This window comes from Macrosteles quadrilineatus, unplaced genomic scaffold (assembly GCF_028750875.1).
Source record: "Macrosteles quadrilineatus isolate MER2022 unplaced genomic scaffold, UCM_ALF_1.0 Scaffold_36__1_contigs__length_1205136, whole genome shotgun sequence".
NCBI classification, from domain to species: Eukaryota; Metazoa; Arthropoda; class Insecta; order Hemiptera; family Cicadellidae; genus Macrosteles; species Macrosteles quadrilineatus.
This window is the reverse complement of record NW_026542629.1, coordinates 292,841-311,019: the sequence shown is the minus strand read 5'-3', so window position 1 is coordinate 311,019 and position 18,179 is coordinate 292,841. Positions and strand designations below refer to the sequence as shown.

The 18,179-nt window shown below is 34.1% G+C and overlaps 1 protein-coding gene across 3 annotated transcripts in view; it reads right to left on the bottom strand.

Annotated features, from left to right (window-relative positions):
• Nucleotides 1-17,456, bottom strand: part of LOC129005842 (superoxide dismutase [Cu-Zn]-like) — a 101,462-nt gene extending 84,006 nt beyond the window's left edge. The window contains exon 1 of one of the 3 annotated variants that reach the window (XM_054434864.1): nt 17,302-17,456. The gene's annotated coding sequence lies outside the window, so the exon portion shown is untranslated. The remainder of the gene's footprint in view (nt 1-17,301) is intronic. The other 2 variants (XM_054434861.1, XM_054434863.1) reach the window with 2 other exon arrangements.
• Nucleotides 17,457-18,179: the final 723 nt, after the last annotated feature.

The window sequence follows — 18,179 nt, the reverse complement described above, 5'->3', positions numbered from 1 at the left end:
AGGATTGCTAAGGTAAGACCTTACAATATCAACTATATATAAGCAATCCAGAGGCTAAAATGACTAATAGGACTGGAAATTTAAATTTAGTTGCATCTTATGATTTTACTTGAGGACATCTACTTCTTTACTAACAATATGTCTAGTTTATCATTATAAATAAAACTATTTAAACTATATCTTTGACCTAAAACCTCCAGTTCAATGTTTTCTAAAAAAAAAACACAGAACAAAATAGGCGCCGCACCGTGAGGTATTTTAAATGTAGGCCTAAGTAAGCAAGTCTAAACTTGAAATCAAGTTTGCTCTAGTCAGTGACGAGACTCAAGTCTGTAACGTTGTTTTGAACTCAGTTGTCATGAATTGTTTGATGAAGGTTCACTTACAATTGTACAACTTCATACAAGTAAACAACAAAGTTACTTACACTAGCTTTCCTAAGTTACTTGTTAGTTCACGCATATCTGTTAACGCTTATTTGCATTAACTTGCTTTAACTTAGTTTCCTTGGGTAAAATAAATATTTAAAAAACATTAAATAGTAACTCTTTATAGATGTATATAGGTATATTATTACAATAAAGGTACAATCAATTAAGAAATTCAGTGTACAGTTTGTACAGTTGTCACTTGTATTTTTCGTACGTTATTCGTAAAATTTCCTTGCTTTAAAATGAAATAATTTAGAAAACTTGTCAAGCCACAAAAAAGCCTAACAAACGAAATACATTATATATATTTATCTCTTAATTGTATTGTAAAATTTGCGAATTTATGATTTAAACAGGCGGTTCAAACAAAATATCTTGCCACGACGAAGCTTGAGATAAAATTTTTAAACGGGTTAGTAGAACTTTCAAAAACTATATAACATGTATAAATACACAATGCACAGGGCACATACAGTAACAATATAAAAATACCCTCGCCGCAGCAAACCTGTGAACTAAGTAAACTTGAATTTTTGTGATTGGATTTTAGCTACAATATTTTCACAAACAATTAGTCGTACGTATTCCCTAAAAACGCATTACCTTTGACGAGAATAAGGTTTGCTGCTAATAAGGTGCGAATAAGGTTTGTTGGGGAAGAGGAACCGTGTTTTTTAATACACGTTAGTTCCGTAGTATAAGATGAAATAAACAAATTTGGCGAATTGCATCGAAATATATCAGTAGACTAGCAAACTACAACACTTTTCTTTTCCTCTTTATAAAATGACATCGAAATTGTAAATGCACAGTATTATTAGAATTTTCTCCGTTACCTTTAAACTTACATGGTTCAATATGCAAACTTGTTTATCATCACAACAGCTGTAATAGCTGTAATGGAAATGGGAGATTTTCATGTTTTAGGGGTTAGCATTTAAGAACCCTAATTACTTTCAAAAACCCCAAAAACACCCTTTCCCATTACCTGATCTTGCTGTTTCTTGAACTCAATCACGTTTAGTTCAGCTCTACACATTCATGCTGAATTTCATTAAAATCGGACCCAAATTACTTCAGTTGTCGTGTTCACTGACACACACATATTTATATATTTAAAGGGTGTCCAAGTGTTTAATAAAATTATCTTTCATACTACACGATAAATATATGATGGTGATTAAATAATGACTATTTTAGGTTTCCAACTCACACAGTAAGAGGGTAAAATAAAACGTAAGATGTATGTTTAACAATTGTAGTTTTATGAAAAGGTATATTACTATATAAGAATGACATTTATTGTTAAAATAAAGGTAATTATTTCAATCTTCACAACATTTACATTAAGAATTATATAGAGTGCAAATGACTAATAATTAAGCTTTCTTCTGAACTAAAGAAAGTTATTTTTAAGATCCTCCCTCTGGTCTTTGTTTTTCTAAATTTGGTTTGATTTTTATTAGTTTATTTATATACAAGTATAAACGTTTGAAAGGATTAAAGTGTTTTAGCCTCTGGGACCCGTGTCTTGGTCTTTACGTGTGAACTACGGTAATAGCTTCTTCACTTTAGAGAAACAGTCGGTACAGGAAGACCGCATGCGAAAGTTAATGAAGGACAGTGTTTTACATTCTACCCAAGTAGTCTTACAACAGTTACAACTAAACATGGGACTGTACGAAATATTATAAATATTATTTAAAAGTCGATTCTAATTTTAAAATATGCAAAGCAGAGACATCGCTGTAATCAGGGTCGGCTGAAATAGAGCAGGGCCGCACAAATCTCATATTTCTCACCGGCGCGACGCCTTATCAACAAATCAAGCTGTACGTTCACCAGGCTTTTCTACTTGTATGAATTTCGTAAGCCTTCTCAAAATGAAAGTGTGAAAATGAGAATAATGCATTCAATAATATTTTTACCATGTCATTCTTCTACTTTTCAAACAGATTTAACTTAGCGTTGCTTATCAGTTAACCACTACGGTATTTATTATTTTTTTACTGTACTGACTTTTCTATAGATGAAAAATTGTGTAAGAGGTATAAAATTAAACCCATACATAACATATAGCCTATTCATAGTAGCATACAATATTTGACCAAACCTAACATGTAGTTGTGGAATGATGAATGATTTACAAAACTGTATAAATTAGACGTTTAATATGCCTAATCGTGATTATTTGGATAGTAATGGAAAGGTTTGGAATCATTTTTAGAATTTAATGGAGGTAAACAAAAATTGAGCAAAATCATTTTTCCTAAAGTCAGATGGGGCTGGTTTTGAGCGCAATGTTTGTTTACATATTTTTAAACCCTAATTGAACAAAAACTACATGTTATCCACACTTTCTTACGAGGACATTTTTTTCAAGGAATGCACCGTTATTTTAGAGAAAGAATTTGAGATAGAATAAGACGAAAGAATTTAGAATAAGTAAGCTATAATATGCTATCTAGTGTTTAGGCACTATCCCTGGGTATTTTCTAAAATTCACTTCCTATTGTTGAATCTAAGGCATAATTACATTATCTTTTAGTACGTTTCTAATAATTAAAATGGTCGTGTATTGCTACCCAATGGTTATGAAATTTGTTTCTAAAATCAATGGTAAATGTTTTGCTGTGTATTTTACTTTTGTGTTTTTTCTAATAACAAATGGTAAGAGTGTAAAGGTCTTGAACTATGGAATCGGTGAAGTGGTAATTATTATAAAAGCTACCATATTAAACCTGCTGGTTGTATGTTATTTGTCGGTGAAATATTTACGTTGATGAAATGATTGTAGTAATTAACAATAGGGCTATATTTTATAACCGATGGGTGGTAGAAATTGGAATAATGCTGCAGGTTTAAGAGGATAAAATCTAATAATTTATGTATTATAGAGGTCATATTTAGGTAATATGACATTGATTAATAATTGATTTTATTGATATTGTTAAGTACAAGATTTAACTAAGTGGAGAGCACGCAACACGTCCATCCCTGGAGATCAGCCCAAGGCCTCGTGCTCATGTTATAGTTGCTTTATGTTAATTAGGTCTGGTAATAAATAATGATTGTGTAACAATATCGCCCCACGGGGAGTAACGCTATGTAAAATGCAGGATTGTGTTCATATTAAAATCAGGGTTGAACTAGCCAAGTTTGAAAGTGTAAATACTATTGATTCGTCTATATTTGCAAATAAAAATTTAAATCTTCATAGTTTTTGTTAAAGTTGTTAACCACGCACTAATAACATTGGTGTCCGTATGTGACACATAATTTCCCCCTTTAGTCGAAGCCCATAAATGATATTCTCTCAATGGTGAGTATACATTGTTACGGTGTTTAGTGGACTCGCAAGCAGGCTGCTGTTTTGTGACACAATCGCAAAATTAACTTATAATATTAAAATATAATAAAACAAATGGGTATTGCATTATTCGTGTTGTTTCGGAATCATGCGCACTAATCCCCTTATATAGCTCAATTAAGCTAGATCAAAAGTTAAGACTAAACCTAGAATACTATAATCAAATCAAGTATAATACTCTACAAGGTTATATATCTTAAAATCAAACTTGAGTCCAATTAACTGAACTTAACGAATTGTTCTGTGCTCCTAAGATCATCCCTTTGGTTGTGCCAAATGAATAAAACTGTATAAATATCCAGAAAATAATAATTATAAATAGAGTAAACATAAAATCGAGTAAGTAGATTTAAATAAATTCCATGTGTAGTGGCTTGTCAAACATAACTCTACTTTGTGGCGAAAGTATTAATTTATTGTTAGAAAGCGTAGTAGGTCTATGTGATATATTGACTTTATAGTCAGTGATTATTTTAATGTTCGTCTGCCACCACCACTCATTCGTAACTACGTTGTGGTTGGTTACAAGACCGATCATTCCGTGGTCGTGGTCGTGGTGGTCTAGTCCCTCATTCATACCTCCGGTTCATACTTTCATAATGACGTTTAAAACCAAACGAGTGATTGGTAAACAGCATTTAAAACTAGGAATATCAAAAGTAAAGCAAAATTTAGTGAAACTCTTTCAATAAAAGTACTGATATTGTTACAACTATCACTAACTCGGTTTTTGTTACCAAAAGTGGTTGTTGAATGGAAAGCGATGCGGTGCAGTGAACACTCTGATTGACCTTACGTTCTTTAGATTTTGGTTGTATATGGCACCTTCGTGATACAGAAATAGAACGAATCGATCTTAGCATTGAAACACGAATGATTAATAATAATTATAAAATATAATTATAGAATAATAAATATAAACATTTGAGGTTTGGGTGAATATGAATTACGATTAACGTTAATACTTGAGCCCTAAGATTTTAAATGACTTACTTTAATAATACTGTAGCTATTTTTGTGGTCCAATTACTAAATATTCTACTTTTTAGGCTTACTACACATTATAACTTTAAATGAGTACAGCTATACTACTAAGTCAAACGCTTTTTTTACCATGCACTATGATTGATGTCAGTACAAATATTCAATTTGATTTCGATACACATATCCTATAATTGTAAACTCATTCCAAAACTCTGATAAAACAATATGTTTTACTCCCAGGGGCGCTGTTCATTTACTTCCACCAGTCGCTTTTACAATCATCCCCAAATACTCAGGTCGGCCACAATAACAGTAATGACTATTGCAGCATTCACACGCAGATTCCCGTTATTGTTTGCTTTCAAAAAGCTCCCAAAAATTACAATAATGGCTCGGCATTTACACATTAAATTAGGCTTTGTTGTTTTAGTTTAAAAGGGCAATGAAGCTAACCACTTCATGATTACAAGGATTCTGAGATTGTTATTTAACTAAATATTGTTCAATACCCTCGTTTAAGCAAATTTGAACTATACAATGTGAGTTTTAAATGAGTTCCCCCCCCCCTACTTTTTTCTACATTTCTTAAGATATAAACTCCGGACCACGTCAGATCATTGTAGAGTAGTATCATTTTGACTGGGTATAAATTTTTGGCCGCCATCTTGGATCCGCCATATTGGATACAAAGTTTTTATTCAAATGTAAAGGTAGGGTTGTGACCCATTATTCCAAACTAGAATTTTGCGCTGATTACAATGCCGCAAATAGTTTTTAAAAATCTTGATCCGTTCTAAGGTTATAAGGACTTTTTGTAACATTATTTTTAGCCCATTTTAACATTGTGCATTTACAAACTAAGACCATAATCTCAAAAGAGTGCTAGATAAAGATAAGTATACACCACCATTCATTGTCGACCTATTTTCACTTGGTTATGACGGATGTAATTTTTTCGGCTGCCATCTTGGATCCACCACTTTGAAATGTGACAAATTAATTTAAATATGAAGGTGATGTTGTGACCCACAATTTTCAACTACTTTTTTATGCTGAACTCAATGCCGCAATCCGTTTTTTGTTATCAAACTTTCTTGATGAAATATTAAAATTATCTTATTTAAAATTTCAATAATTCAAAAACCAAACATGCAAATTAAAAACTTGTAAACTTGTAAACTTGTAAACATGTCAATGAAGTACTTACTACTCTACAATGATCTGACGTGGTCCGGAGTTGATATCTTAAGAAATGTAGAAAAAAGTAGGGGGGGGGGAACTCATTTAAAAATCATTCTGTATATGTTATACAAGATAGAAGTATGTATATCTATAAGATAATGACAGCCGTTTTTGACATCTTATTGTAGGTTTAACATTGTTTTTATTTTCACTTTACGTAGGGAATAATATTGTATAATATCACTTACTTCGGATTAAAAATAATTATACTTAAATATATAAACACCACTCTTACAAGTGGAGTGTATTCTATTTGTTAAAAGCTTTTCGTGATAGTAGAACGATTATACGTACTGAGTGTGAAAAAAATATACTAAGTTTCGTTGTATTTTATCAAAAACATTACAATAAATTACATAACACCAAAACCCTCACCGTTCATTTAGCTTATACTTCTTCTCTTTCGATTTATTATTTTGATCTATTGTTCAATTCTTTATTCAACTTAAACTAACTATTTATTTGAACTAAGATACTTCAAGTTCAAAACTGGAAAAACCTCAAGTTATGTTATCACAATAAAAATATGTTTTTTATAAATAATTTTCCAAACGCTAGTATCAAAACTATATACAGTACTAATAAATAAAGTGCTTCTGTTGATCCCTTTAGACCTTCTGAAGTTAGAAACAAGGCGCGGTCCTAAGGCGGACATTGCTCTTCTCCTTTCACAACTTCGTAGAAATATGGCTGTGTTTACATGGTTCTCGGCTTTATCAAAATTAGTCCTAAACTTGGATTGAGATAAACTCGAGGATCAAGGAAATCATAACTAGGTGTATTCTATGCATTGTATTCCATTTCTATGCATGGACGATTTTTTGCTAGGGTCATTTTATTTTATTTCTCCGATAAATAGAATGAATACCAAATAGTTTTTGGACCTTTATTTCACGTATGTAATGGTCCGCAATTAAGCAACAGGGTCTCGGGAGTTATCCTCTCTTGTAAAAACACAGTTTTTCCAAACACTGGAGTAAAACTGCTCAAACAGACGAGCATCGGGTTTATTCTTGGAAATAAAATGGCGCAGTATAGCTTTCATACTGAATAAGTTAAAATATTAAATTAAGTTAATTTTGATTTAAAACAGATAAACATTACAAAAGTTATAAATTTGGCTTTTTGTTGTATTATTTATTTGCATAAAAACACCTTGTGGGAACTGGGAAGTACACCTTTATTTTAGGACTCCAACAGACTTACTAAGTACAGTGATATCATTACATAAGTAAAGCATTTTCTATGTTTAAATATTAGCTGGTCACGAAACTAAGTGTTAGTTAGGCCTAAGATCTATAACCGTTATAATTTGATGTAAGAAATTTTTGAAAAACAATTTTTCATATTTGCAAGTATTGTTGACATTGTTACAAGCGGTAACGTTTAGTAATTGTACCAGTTACATTTCTTCAGTGAAAAATGTATCGGAAGAAAGGTTGCATTTTCCCTATAATGTTACTGAACAGTTGCTATATTTAAAAAAAAGCAATTACAACGTTACTTAATTTAAAAGCTTGTATGAAATTGCTATCTATTAATAATGCTAACCACTCACTCACCACTCTTGAATGACAATTAGTAGAGTAATACAATTATGTTAATTAGTAATCACGACTTAATCCAATCAGCCGATATCCGCGTGGTGTGAGTTATAATCAATCATAAGCTCGTATATTAGACGGCTCGTAGCATCACAAAGTGGTATACTTGATCGGTGTTAGAGATCATTCTTTGCGAAGTATGTACTGGATTGGAATTTCTCACTAAAACGTTCTCTACACTGCTTCATAGTTTAGTGTACCAAATTATCTAAACAAATTCATTCCCTGAAATGTTCAATATTCGTCACTATTGTGTCAATTTATTGAGTTTGCATAAAAACTTAAGTATTAGTAGATTGATGATGATTATTATGTCACTTAATGAAAGGCATCGTATTTTACAATAGGATGCAAAGTGTACTTGCAATATCAACGCAGATTGATTTAGAAGTAGATACCTCTGAAAACATTATTGCTTGTAGTTGTAATTGAAAATTGTGATTGGTAAATTGGATAGTCAAGCGTAATTAGCAGAGTTTGTAGTTATTATCTCATGTGAAATTTTAAAAAATGTGCGTGAATATCTTGGTTGAAAAAAACGTGTACTTGAAAATCTTGGTTTTGAAAAACGTCTATATCTTAATAAAGCCTATAAAAATTATAGATCAAAGTTACCAAAATAAATTAACTTTCAAAAGTCAGGGGATGAGCCTAGGTTGATACAGCAACGGTGATCGAATCTCCATCATTTACTATAATTAAAGACACAATTGCAGAATAAACTAGAGAACCCTATGTGTGCTGCTCCGCAGAGCTGAAATTTGTTTTTTCTTATGTCGTAAAGTATCTTGAACTTAACTGATTCAAATTACCAATATCCCAAATAAGAACCTTTATTTCTAGGAGTATTTAAAAACCAAGACATATAAAATAACTAAAATAGAAATTGAGTTGCGTATCATTGATTGCAGATAAGTCCTAAAACAATTATAATTATTGTTGATTCGTGATTCAGCAGCGTGCTTCATGTACGTTCGATCTTAATAATCAATAATTCAAATAAAAGCTGGTATTTCACTGAAGGTTCTTATATAAATAGAAATGGTTTATTAATTGAAGTTAGAATTTGTAAAAATCTTATTTATGTTTTTTGGTCGAGTAATACCTTAAATTTAAGACAAAAATTATGAAAATCGGTCTTGTAGAATAAAAGAGCCTTTACTTGGAAAAGAAAACCCAACTTATGCCAAATGTTTGCTGCTGTTACTTGAACTAAATAGTAAATCAAATTTTAAATGTAAGCAGCGAATGCTAGACTAAAAAAAATATAAAGTTAATATCTAACTTGCTGAAAACCACAATACCAATTATGGTTCTGACATTCCCTTTCTCTTAAAAATAACTTTCTTTCAACAGAAGAAACTAAACAGAATCGTTGAATAAATCCCCGCACGTTTTAATACATGCGATTGAATTTAATAACAATAAAGGTACCGTTTGAATTGTCTTAAACATTACGAAAGTAAAAAATTCTGCTAGAATTGCGGTTTCCTTACTTTTAGTACTATGACACTTGCTAAGTCTAAAGTGAAGTCAAAACTATGTCGTTGTTTTAATATAGTTGCGGTTACATGTCTTAATACCAAAACAAGGATGTATAGAAAATAACAAAACTATCGTTCACATTCTATTAATGTACTGTAGTATGAATAATTGACAAAGCATAAATATTTTAATAAGTGTTACAATTAAAGTATATTTTAAAATTTGATTAATAATGAAACGTTATAATCTACTTTAGCGTAGAAACAGCTTTATTCTACTTATGTGGATACAGGGTTAGTATAAAAGGTACTGTGTACGCTTTATAGCTTAGTGTGTCTGTTTACTTATATTTTCTTAAGGGAACAAAAATACAAACACATAAATCCTGTATTGTTTTCTCAGAGTGAGATCTATCCATGGTCTGTTGGTCCCTTATTATACATCAAACTGGTTAAACTTCAAAGGCATGTGGAAATTGGTATAACGAGAAATAGTATCTTTAACATGTAAACTGTATATTATAATTATACCTGCGTCAGTATTGGTGAAAACCCTTTACTCCGGCTGTGACAAACTGTTTATTGTTACGTCTATTTTGAATATTCTCATAGGGTTAATTAATATTGTTCAATTGAACCACATGCACATTGCTGTCAAAGATGGATTTGTACGGATAATGCAGGGTTATGACAATGCTTTTGTCCAAATGATGCGTTTGAACTCCCATTATACAGTGTGAATATATGCATCTATAATGATTCTATTTTAATCCTCTTGGTTCTAGCCTGGAAATGTTTTCCATATTACTTCAGGCTAGGTTAAAGGGGTCGCAGCTTTATTACTTAGATAAAATCTCTACCACTAGACCAGCTTGCTCCTCTCCTTGTGATTCATTTGTCAAGAGTTATTTTGTGAGCCAACAAATGAACTATGGATTAATTAGCTTACAAAATAACATAACTTATTAACAGTATTTTCCTTGATAAATTAAATACACCTTGGTTTAAAACAAAAATTTTAATAACATGAAAAAAAACTATATTTAAGAGATTTACTAATAGTTATAAAGAGTTATTAAGAGTTAACTAGTCTGAGTGAGTAGTATAATAATCTTTCAATACATACATACACTGATGAAAGGTGATATTTAAATTGTTTCATATTTCTCAATATACAATGTTATGCTAATTCCCCAAGAATATTGTAAATGACAATTTACCGCATATCAATTGGTACAGAAGTTTATCCTTTTCTACCTAAAACTATTATAGCTACGTGCATAAAAAGCTAGTTTTCCTCTCTCTTCTTTTCGTTTCAATAAAACAATAGACGTAATTTATATGCGAAACCGATCAATAAAAACTATACTCACTGGCTTTTACTTTGTTTCATTTTGTTGTTGACATTAAAGTAAGAAAGTTTGCAAAATGAAATTACTATGCAAATCTGTGAAGATGGAATAACAAGAGAGACTTGAGCTCTGACTGAGAGACGTAGTACCAGAGAGCTCATATCTCACCTGCTACTTATCAAGTTAGGATATCTCCAGACTTTTATACTTGCATTACTTCTGATAACCTACTTCCAGCTTAAAAGCGTAAAATGCTGTCATCATTTTATCTAATGGCTGTTATTTTTTTATTGTGCTAGATTAATAATGGGTAATGGTTAATGGGAACTTTTTCAGTACATAGTTCACGGATGCTTCAAAAAATTCAGAGTAAATCTCAACCTTATAAATAAAAATAAAAATACGAACGGCTACATACAATAGACATTAAATAGGGTTTTCCGTTTGTTGTAGATTTGTGCTATTTATTCGATAAAGAGAGATTTATTAACTTTTTAGCCCGGAATCAGAATAACATAACACTGTTCAATTGAGGCAAGCTATGACAAAATGCATTTTAGTTTGTTACATATTGAAGTTTTGGAAACAATCATGGAAGAATGACGTTTCGGCTATGAGTTCTGTTTAAAATGATACAAATAATCATAAGATAGGATTCAGACTAGGTTGACGAGTCGCGGACGACACCCAGTGTCGGAAGCGAAGGCTGTTTAACATCAAATTACAGCACCTGAACTGGAAACACCGCCTCTGTTTATGTTTATACTATGCAAACTGCCGACAAGAGGCAAAGATAAGTGTTGGATCTGAGATGCATTTGAATAAAGACTGTTCGAAGCGGCTTGGAAAAGTGATTGCGAATTACAAAGTATAGAGGCTATCTGACGAGTATAGGTGGGCGTTAGTATAGTGACCTACACACACACAGACACACCGGGCCTGTCCAAAGCTTATAGAATATCATCGATTATCCATCCGTTCATTATTTTACGCTTAATTAAAGCTCGCCCCTCAAACTACACGCGTCGTTTGATCTGAGGCCTGATGATCTGAATCCACTTATCCACCGGGACACTTTTATAGATAAGGTGAATACCATTTAAAACAATTTCACTCTAGAGATCTCGTATATTTTTACTGGACCTGACGAGTTGGATCAGTGAAGTGAGAGATGGGATTTTTCTTGTATAGGCCTATACCAGGTTCAAAAACTTAAATTATATTAAATTGCCGGTACCTTTGTTGTTGTTGACACAAGCATCTTACTCAAGAGCACGGGCAACCGCAACAGCGAGAAGAGAGGTGTATTGTTGTTAGAATAGTTCTAAACTTGGCATGACATTCAATCGCCGTCCTTTCGTTTCGATGATAAAATTATTTTATTCTAATCCAACAGAAAAATCATACAAAGCTTAATATCAAGAACTACGAGCTTAGAAATATCTCATTGTTTAGAAAAAACAGACGTAAACCCTGTGCTTCTGCAGACCTATCTTTTAGTTTTTTTTTTTTTTTTTTTTTTTTTTTTTTTAATAGCTATTATAATCAGGAGAATGAGTAGGGTAAAAATTACTCCAAAATAGTTTTTAAATAACGTCAGTAAATTACTGTTTTTATAATTCAACCAAAGACGCATCTCAGTTTGTAGTTGATATTGTTTTATTGCAAAAAAAAAACATAGACGAAACCCTATGTACAGCGACGTGGATAAAATATTGGAGTGTTTCAAAGTAATATTAAATTCAACACTTCGTTTCAGTGACAGTTAGTTTTGCTACCTTTTTTTACCATTGTACGAGTTAAAATTGTAAAACTAACTGTATAAGACAATCAACTTTACAGCTCTGAGTTAAAGAAGGATTAAGTGATACGTCATCGTATAAATTTGTCAGCGAGCGTGAGAACACAACAAGAGCAGGTAAAATACTGATTCCAACGACCGCCAAAATGAGAGTCGTCTCGTGTTTTAGCGGTGTTTGGACGTGGACGTCCTGCGATAAGCAAGTCACCGACTGTAAACATTTTATGGCCTCTCAGTGGACCGTTCTACGTGGTGAGGAACATTTAATATGAAACTGCCCTTAACAATAATAAAAATCTATTAATAGTATAACGTCGAATCATTAAAAATAATTAGTGCTCTACAAAAGCTAACAAAAGCATGAAAAACGCTGATGCAATCTATGTAAACACAAAGAAAATTAGTAGGTTGATTATTAGCTCGATATAATGGGGTGTAATTGAATAAGAATAATTAACAACGCCACATTAACGCGGATAATTGTGCTGTTGAGGCAAAGATTGTTTTGCCTAATGCACGCCATTAATTAGCCTAGCACCCCTATAAGCAATGTGTATTGATTATGTCAATTAGAGTAAGCAGCTTTTGTGAAATAGATTACACCGTACCTTCAACTAACTGTCAACCGCCATTGCCTATACATGAACATAATTAGAGCTTAGGGGTGCAAGAGTATAATGCGCGTGGTTAACTAATTTAATGGAAGAAATGAAGTTTTAAAATCTCTAGGAATTAATTCAAAATGTATGAGTACCTGCGCTGAACAAACAATAATTATTCTATTTTCAATTTTATCAGAAGAACTGTTTAAAACATTGTAGCTCAGAATGTTTATGATGATGTTTTGCTCTTTTGACATATTTACAATTAATTGTTGCATTCTCAGATTGGGGCTTCATTATCCAGGCCTACAAAATCAAAGTATGTAGCTAAGTAACAGAAAAACCTTTTGAACGTTCTCATCTCTCCTATAGTTTATAACTAACGTGATATTATCTTGGCGAGGGATGAAAAGTAACTTATATTGTATTGAAGTACTCCCGGAAATGTATGTAATAAATGACATTTTATCCTTTCTATTCAGCTAGATAATCTTGTATTTGGATAGTTTAAAATTCTTTAGCAACAAATTATTTTATAACAAATGTTTGTAAAATGAATGTTAGGTCCATGTGGAATTTACTGTTTAAATAATGTAACAGTGCACGTTTTATTGCTTATTGACGAATATGCTACCTCATGGGCCTTACTATAAAATGCAGCATTATGTGGATTGCCATCGAATGGGTAAACAACAAATCGCGATTCGAGGTGAGCCAAACTGCGGTTTTGGCTGTGGTTTCAGTGTGGAACCAATGTTACTGATACAATACAATTTCCAATACAGATTCCGATGTAGTTCTAATGCGACTAAGGTAAAGCTCCGCTATTAATGTAATTTGGTTGAATACAATAAACACTCATCAGGTTGAGTTTTACTAACTGTCTTGATTAGATCATGTGAACTGGCTTTTATGGGGCGAAAATTATTTCTTTCAAAATTAACTTGAAGACAACAACAAAAAATTAGATATTTTCTGATCTCCATTTTAATTAATGACATAAAGAGAGTTGTCAAAACCCCTTTTATTTAGTTTGCTGATAATGATGTTCTCAGCAAAGTTTTGTCCCAAGTACAAAGGTAATATGATGTCAATCCCACCAAAAATAAGTTGATGAACTTTAGCATAAAACAAAATTCTCTGGATACTGAATATTTCCTATATGACAGCCTGTTCTGGACGTCTAACCAACAAAGGCCATAATGTTTTGTTGACTTGTCATTAAAGTTATGACCATACACATTCACCACATCTGCACCAAGGCCTCAGGCATGCTTGAAATGATCTGCTCTGCAAGACACTGTTTGAGCATTGAGCATGCATGCCTGCTCGATCCAGTGTAGTCCTTTGTGCGCCGACCTAGAGTACTACGGTGGAGTCTGGTCGCCTTACTAACCAGCTCAGCCTTATTAACTAGGCTACCTTCGTTTCGTCCACACACGGGAAGAATGAGCGTGCACCTAGTAATCCTGTTTGTGAAGATATTCATTGTTGTTACAATGTACTATGCTGTTGCTTTCAATGGTACATATTAGCTTTTGTTACAACGTAGTCTTCAAGCTAGTTCCAATACTCTGGTTATTGTCATTGTATTTTGATTCCTCCAAATGTTCATCGGAGCGCTACAATCATCAGTTCTAAACGGAATATGGAAATCAAACAATATTGTTATGAACATTCGATATTGTTCCATGTTCCATGTTTTCACTCCCACGTCATCAATGTAAATGAATGTTTCTAGCGTAATGCATATTAATATGAGCACAATTGTTTGGGTACCTACATTTAAATAACTGAAATCTGTTTTTTTACCTTTTTCCAAAAAGTTAGATTTTAAAAAAGATATTAAGTAAACATTTTCTTGGGTTTGTTTCATATAAAAAAGTTAGGCTACTAAGAATCATTTAACTTATCCCCGTGTGACATTAAAGTAAGTGAGTAGACAGAGCAGGTAGACATGCTGAATCGGCACAACACTATCGTAACGATACATTAACTGTCGAGGTCGTTAGTAATATCAGACTAACTAGTTTCAGTTTAACATAGATTACTTAATCTATCGTGCACCTTACTTTTATTTCGCTAGGTTTGCATTTTGCAAGTATGCAGTGGAAGGAAAAAGAATAGTATTAAAGCGTCGTTTTACCAGAAACATTGTTCTCAAATAAATTAGAACATAAAACGAGTTGGTGTACGATTGCAGTATCACAGATAAATTTGACCAGAAACAGAATTAGTCAATACATAATACAGTCTATGAATGCTGTAGTTTATTATAATTTCAAGATTTATCAGTATTACGTGATGGAGTTATCAAGGACCCAATATAGGCACATACTAAGTTATAACAAAACCCAAATTTTGTAGATAAAAATATATTTTAAAAAGCACATAACGGAATATATTTTAATAAACGAATTTTAGATTTTTTTACAGATCTCAACAAACTTTTAAACGTTTCATTGGGCACACTGTGTATTAGGTTTTGTACAGAATATGCTTGGCTAGTGATTGTTAGATTGATTAATGAACAGTCCTTTTCCATTGTTGGATCATTGTTGGTGAGCGAGTTCACCACAAAGCGGTGGTTAGCAGTGTGAATGTAATGGAACAGCCAGGTTTTGTGGTTCTGTTTGTGGTTGTGGTAGTGACTGTGGTTACACTTACACTATGACCAGCACCACATCTCTCTCACTCTGATTCCGATACGATGTTGTGTTCATAACAGATTTACTTCAAATAATTATATCTAGAATTTTTTTATTAAGTACCAGTAGTTTACAAATAGCCATTCAATGAACCCGGGGCTCCCCCACAATGTACCCGGGGCTCCCCCACAATGAACCCAGGGCTCCCCCACAATGAACCCGGGGCTCTCCCACAATGTACCCGGGGCTACCCCACAATGAACCCGGGGCTCCCCCACAATGAACCCGGGGCTCTCCCACAATGAACCCGGGGCTCTCCCACAATGAACCCGGGGCTCTCCCACAATGAACCCAGGGCTCCCCCACAATGAACCCGGGGCTCCCCCACAATGAACCCGGGGCTCCCCCACAATGTACCCGGGGCTCTCCCACAATGAACCCGGGGCTCCCCCACAATGAACCCGGGGCTCTCCCACAATGAACCCAGGGCTCCCCCACAATGAACCCGGGGCTCTCCCACAATGTACCCGGGGCTACCCCACAATGAACCCGGGGCTCCCCCACAATGAACCCGGGGCTCTCCCACAATGAACCCGGGGCTTGAATGAACCTCGCAATGAACCCTGTTACGTTTTACTATGAAAGAAGCATATTAAAATCCGCGTTGGAAAACTATTATAAGTAAAAAAAAGTAATTTTTTAACAATGTAGTTTATCGAAGTGGTGATACATACATTAAATAAAATTGATTCATATGAAACTACAATTCATACGGAGTTACTAAAATGTTGTGAAAACATATGTGAGAGAAGGTTTGTCGTAGGTTTCGTTTTTAATTTGAGGGGGTTACTAATCACTGAATGATGGTGGTTGGATTTGTCTATGATCAATTAATTATCATAATTAATTTGGTACAAAAATATGCTATTAGTAGCTATGTTAGCTTAAAGATTTTCACTTTTTGGCTGTAAAATATTTTTTAACGTTTAGGTTTTAGGTTACTTATTTATAAAAATATGTATTTCCGATGAGAGTTATACATATACAGTATTTACATATAATTTTCAATTATCCAAAAACAGCCAATCAAAGACCGACTCGTCAGCTGTCCCTTGTCCCTTGTCCCTTGTCCCTTACAAGACAGATGAGGGTCCAGGTCTGCCTCCCCCGGGCACAATATGGGGTTTATTCCCAGATTAAACCAAGTTTGAGCCCCTCCACTTCCGTCCCTGTAGCCATACATCTTACACCCTTGCTGTCACTTAGACAAGGTTTTTTCAACCACCTCAACAGTTTTAAATATTAAAGAAATGTGTATCAGCAGTTGCATTTGTACAGTTGGTTGGGTCATTAATGGTTATATTTATTCTCATAGATGGGTTTTCGTTACAACGTTGAAGCACTTTGATAAACAACCAATCTTGCTAAAAACTGATGAATCAAGGACCAAAAAAGAAATTTAATAGTAAAAATAATGTTCAGTGTAATTGGTAAGAAGTCTTGAAATACAGTAACCGTCCAAAAAGTACCACTGTCTATGCGTTCCGTGGCATAACTTGGATTACGTTTTACCAATGAAGTGTAGAAATATATTTTTATTTAGAAAGAGTTTTACAATCTCGTTTTGCACATTCCCGTCATGTATTATATACCATGCACACATTTTCACAATATTTGATTTAAATACATAGTTACAAATAGAATTTGCAAGCTAACCATAAATAATTCTTGTTAAAATCATTAGTTTAATTTAAAAACAAAAACACAGAAAAATTAACCTTACCTGTTTGTTAGGTGACGTTTTGGGGTCTGGAGGATCCACACAAGTAGGTACGAACAGAACCAGCGCGAATACACGACTGAGGACTGAGTGGCTTGGTGAGTGGTTAGTGGAGAGAGGAGAGTGGCGCTCTCGGACACCCGCGGGCTGCACCAGCTAACGACACCAGGATCAAATAATTTATCAGCTGTACATTAGCATACGCTGCTCTCAGTGCAGCCAGGACGTAGGACACTGGCTGGTCGTGAGGACTCATAACACGGCGATGATGAGGGCAGGACCAACAAATACCACCAGTACCAGATGATCTGACATTGCTCGGTAACTGATTCTGGAGTTGTACATTAGCATACGCTGCTCTCAGTGCAGCCAGGACGTAGGACACTGGCTGGTCGTGAGGACTCATAACACGGCGATGATGAGGGCAGGACCACCAAATACCACCAGTACCAGATGATCTGACATTGCTCGGTAACTGATTCTGGAGTTGTACATTAGCATACGCTGCTCTCAGTGCAGCCAGGACGTAGGACACTGGCTGGTCGTGAGGACTCATGACACGGCGATGATGAGGGCAGGACCACCAAATACCACCAGTACCAGATGATCTGACATTGCTCGGTAACTGATTCTGGAGTTGTACATTAGCATACGCTGCTCTCAGTGCAGCCAGGACGTAGGACACTGGCTGGTCGTGAGGACTCATGACACGGCGATGATGAGGGCAGGACCACCAAATACCACCAGTACCAGATGATCTGACATTGCTCGGTAACTGATTCTGGAGTTGTACATTAGCATACGCTGCTCTCGGTGCAGCCAGGACGTAGGACACTGGCTGGTCGTGAGGACTCATGACACGGCGATGATGAGGGCAGGAC